The sequence below is a fragment of the Silene latifolia genome, chromosome 7 (genome assembly GCF_048544455.1).
Source record: "Silene latifolia isolate original U9 population chromosome 7, ASM4854445v1, whole genome shotgun sequence".
Classification (NCBI taxonomy): Eukaryota; Viridiplantae; Streptophyta; class Magnoliopsida; order Caryophyllales; family Caryophyllaceae; genus Silene; species Silene latifolia.
In genome coordinates this window covers 109504789-109509993 of record NC_133532.1, presented here as the reverse complement: position 1 = coordinate 109509993, position 5205 = coordinate 109504789, and the positions used below count along the sequence as shown (strand labels likewise).

The window sequence follows — 5205 nt, the reverse complement described above, 5'->3', positions numbered from 1 at the left end:
AATACAAACACGCCACCCATTTTGCACTCGGGTGGGAACCAACTCTCCATGTTGATTTTCTACAACCGTCACTCCACTCTTCTTAGGCACCACTTGTGTAGGGCTCACCCACTTGCTATCGGATATTGGGTAGATCATACCTACTTGCAAAAGCTTAAGAATCTCTTTCTTCACCACCTCCATCATAGGTGGGTTCAATCTCCTTTGTGGTTGTCTCACCGGCTTGGCAGCTTCTTCCAAGAATATGCGATGCATACAAGTGGTTGGACTAATACCCTTAATGTCGGCAATAGTCCAACCAATTGCAAGCTTATTCTCTTTAAGAACCTCCACCAACTTTACCTCTTGCTCCTTGGTGAGCTTGCTAGAAATGATCACCGGTAAAGTTTCTCCATCACCTAGAAAAACATACTTCAAATGGTCGGGTAATGGTTTCAACTCTACCACGGGTGCCTGCAAAACTGAAGGTAACAATTTCTCACGAGGCAACGTTAGTGTTAGTGGTTTAGAATATGAAGGTATAATGGGATAAGTTTCAATCTTGGCTAAGAAAGCCACAACTTCCTTCAAATTATTAGATAGAGAGAAATCCAAATTATCACAAGATAAACTATTATCAATAGCTACAAGCAATTCATCTCCCCCATCTACATTGAACACATCCTGCACTAAAGGCTCCAAAACATCAATCATGAAACAAGAATGGTCATCACGAGGATACTTCATGGAATCATAGATATTAAACTTAATCACTTGACCATCGGCTTCCATAGTGAGAGAACCATTAGACACATCAATTTTAGTACTTGCGGTTCTAAAAAATGGCCTACCTAAAAGTATAGGAGCCGCTTGTGAATCATGTTCCATTTCAAGTACATAAAAATCAGCGGGAAATATTAATTTATCCACCATCACAAGTACATCCTCAACCACCCCCTTAGGATAAGCATTTGAACGGTCGGCCAATTGAATTACCACCCCCGTTTTAACCAATGGTCCCAATTTTAAAGACTTGTACAAGGAATAAGGAAGTACATTAATTGAAGCACCTAAGTCAAGCATAGCATTGGGAATAGTGGTGTCTCCTAAGGTGCAAGGTACGGTAAACATACCCGGATCACTACACTTAGGTGGTAGCTTATGTTGAAACAAGGCCGACACATGTTCATTAACTTTAACTTTTTGGACACCCTTCAATTTTTGATTCCTTTTAATGGTACACAACTCTTTAAGAAACTTAGCATACCTAGGCACACTTTTCAATAAGTCTAATAAAGGGATGTTTACCTCACATTTGCGAAAGGTCTCATAGACATCTTTGTCTTGTGTAGGGCGGCTTTTCCTCTTGAGAGCCTCGGGAAATGGTGGAGCATCCACATAAGTAGGTGTGACAACCGGTGTTACTTCCTCCTTTTGAACCAATGGTGGGGCGATATTAGGCTCAATAACCAACTCCTCCTCCTCTTGCTCAATGATCTCACTAATCTTTGCTTTTGACCCTTGCAACTCCTTTCCACTCCTCAAAGTCATGGCACTTGCATTAGGCTTGGGATTAGGAATGGTTTGGGAAGGCAATTTCCGGAATCTCTAGCTTCAAGTCTCCCAAGAGCACTAGACATTTGCCCAAATTGATTTTCCAAATTTTGAATGCTAGCCTTTGTCTCTTGTTGAAATTGCACTTGATTAGCTTGCATTGTAGCCACATTAGAAGTAAGAGCTCGAATCATGTCCTCTGTAGACATGGATGGAGTGGAAGTTTGACCTTGAGAAGAGAATGAATTTGGACCTTGTGGTCTTGGAATGAACCTTGGTTTAGATTGACCAAATTGTTGTCCAAAATTTTGAGATGGACCTTGTTGACCAAATGATGAGCCTTGATTTTGTTGGTTTGGCGGTTGTAAGCCGCCTTGTGGGTTCCCATATTGGAAACCGGGATGGTCTCTTCTCATAGGATTATAGTAAGGTTCAAACCTCTTTTGGGGTTGACCAAAAGCACCCGCGGCATTCACCTCCTCGGTCTCCTCTTGCATTTGTGGGCATTGATCGGTGACATGCCCATTAGATGAACAAATACCACAAGCGTGCACTTGTTGCTTGTTCCCCATGATCATCTCCCTCAATAAGGAAGTTAAATCTTCAACCTTGCTTTCCAAGGAAGGATTAGAACTAGCCATGCTCACTCTTCTTATTTTGGATCTCACACTAAATTGGCGTGTGCTTTCGGCAGGCTCACTCAACAATTCATTAGCTTCATCCGGATTTTTGTTGATGATGCCTCCACCACTAGCACCATGTACCATCCGTGCATCTTCCGGTGATAGTCCTCCAACAAAATAGAGGATGAGATATTGGTCACTATACCCATGGTATGGGCAACTTGCACATAACTTCTTGAAACACTCCCAATAGTCATAGAGTGTTTCATCATCCTTTTGCTCCACATTTGATATCTCCTTCTTAAGATGGGAAGATTTGGAGGCGGGGAAATACTTTTCAAGGAATGCCTTCTTCATTAGAGCCCAAGTGGTGATACTACCCGGTGGAAGGTAGTACAACCAATCACGAGCGGTGTCCTTGAGTGAGAACGGGAATGCTCTCAACTTGATTTGCTCTTCGGTGACGCCATTTGGTTTCATGCTAGTGCATACCACATGAAATTCCGACAAATGCTTATTTGGGTCCTCACCACTTAACCCATGGAATGCGGGTAGTAAGTGGATCAAACCCGACTTCAATTCAAATGTGGTGCCTTCCGCCAAGGCCGGAAAAGTGATGCATAAAGGTTGTTGAGTGAGATCGGGAGCGGTGAGCTCTCTCAAGGTGCGGGTTTCTCTTGCCATTTTGATGTTTTCTTTCTCCTCCTTCTTGTCTTGATTGTCAAATTGAAGTTTTCGCCTTATCTCTCTTCTAACACGAAAAAGAGTTCTCTCCAATTCTGGATCAAAATCCAACAGTTTCTTGTTAGTAGAAAGGGTGTTCGGCATAAACCAAACACTTAAAATAAAATTGAGAAATAAATAAAAAAAATTGCACAAAATAAACAAACAATAGCCTTTCCCCGGCAACGGCGCCAAAATTTGGCTAGACTTGTCGCGAGTCTCCAAATTAGTATTTTTATCCACTACAAACTCAAACTAGTAGCAAGTGTAAGTAGGGGTCGATCCCACGAGGAAGGTGTTTACGTTGATTTAATGTGTGAAAAAGTTAAGTAACCAAATGGGGGGGTTTTGATATGTTGATGGATTTAAGTCTACTAAAGTAATCATCTAATGCAATGAAATGTAAAAGCAATATAAATAATTGAATGTGTAAACAAATATGAGAATAATTCTTGGACCAAGTAATTTCCACCAACTAGTTATGAATTGATCATTGACTCTTCTAATCTATTTCATTATTGAAAACTTTGCTATGAAGTTGCCGACTTCTAATTCCACATAATATTAGTTATTAGCTACAAGCGTAAACAAATAACCCTTACAATGTTGTCAATTTAGTCAAGCGCTTAATCGTATCAAAATTGTAGAATATAGCGATGGAATTTAGCAAAGATGAATAAATGAAGAATACAAGCGATGCTCCACTTTGATTCATACAAGTTTAATCATTTATAACTCAACAATGATGAATTAGCATACTACTTGATGAATTATAATTGCTACAACGGAATAAGTAAACAAACAAAAGATTCATTCACCTAATCTAGCAATGGTTAATTAAATAATAACAACTAGTTGATCATTCTAGATGTATAATTAACAAACCAACAATAATCCAAATTAAACTTAATATTCAAACAATGAAATAGAAATAGAATAAGAGTCTTACAATTCAATAACTAAATTGGCTTCAAGAACTTGTTCCAAGATGTAGAACTTAGTCCTCCATACAAATAAAAACAAACTAGAAATTGAAAACTGTTTATGTATTCTAATGATTAAAAGGTAGAGAAAGTATGTAAAAGTATCTCCAAATTGATCAACAACATCTCCTTATATAGGTCTTCAAAAAGCATCTTCATAAAGTCTCATAAAGTATGAGCATAATTGCCAAAATAAAGGAGAATTAAGGACTTGTTGGAATCCAATGCGGAATCCAATGCTCAGCCACTCCAAGTGGCATTTTGCCACTCCAAGTGGCTAGAAGTTCAAGAGTCTTTGTTTTGCCACTCCGAGTGGCACTTCCTTGTGATGCTTCCTTGCTTTGACCTTAGTCTTTGGGCTTTGACTTGCTTTAAAATCCACACTCACATGACATCTTTAGCCCAATACCAACCTCTAAAGAAGCCCTCTCCATACATAACAATAAATCAATCCAATTATCCCATAAAAACACACAAGTAATAACCAACCCAACATAAGAGACATATGCAACAAAATCCACTAAAATGCTTCTCAACCTATCAATTAACCATCAAAATAACCTTTATTGACCCATACTAAACTAGACTAATCATACCATTAAGCTTAAAATTCAGGATTGCTTGGAACCAGGGTTCCTGCGCGATCTCTTCTTCATCGGTGATTTGGTGGACATAAGCCGGCTCTAACCGTCGTTCGATGCACAAAGGCATTTCCATCATGTGATCCGACATATTAATCAGAGATGTAAGTTTCGCAAGAGCGTCTGCAAATTGATTTTTTTCCCGAGGTAGGTGTAGGTAGGTTACGTGATTAAAGAATTGAGCAACTTGGTCTATTCTATCCTGATAAGGTGCGAGGCTTCCGCTTCGGATTTTCCAAGATCCTGTAACTTGGTTGATGATCAGTGATGAATCTCCATGCACTCGGAGGTTTTTAATGCCTAAGCTCACTGCCGCTTGTAGTCCAGTGAGACAAGCTTCGTATTCTGCAGCATTGTTTGTCACCTCGAAGTCGAGTTTGACAGCAATTGGTGTATGCTCGCCTTCAGGAGAAATGAGCAACACTCATATTCCGAATCCTCTTAAGTTCGATGCTCCATCAAAGTACAGGTCCCAGGAGCCTACATCAGTTTGGAGTATATCCTCGTCTGGAAATGACCAAGTATCTATTGTTTGTGCGTCATTGATAGGATTTTCTGCGAAAAATTCGGCGACGGCGCGACCTTTTATAACTTTCGGTGGTACGTATTTGAGGTCGGGTCGAGAGCATCAGGGTCCATCTTGCTAGGCGTCCGTTGAGGACGGGTTTCTCGAAGAGGTATTTGACTGGATCCATTTTGGAG

At 40.0% G+C, this 5205-nt stretch overlaps 1 non-coding gene across 1 annotated transcript; it reads left to right on the top strand.

Annotated features, from left to right (window-relative positions):
- Nucleotides 1-2358: 2358 nt before the first annotated feature.
- On the top strand, nt 2359-2465 carry LOC141593204 (small nucleolar RNA R71). Its single transcript, XR_012521307.1, has one exon. It is a non-coding gene; the product is annotated as a small nucleolar RNA R71 (small nucleolar RNA).
- The last annotated feature ends 2740 nt before the right edge of the window (nt 2466-5205 follow it).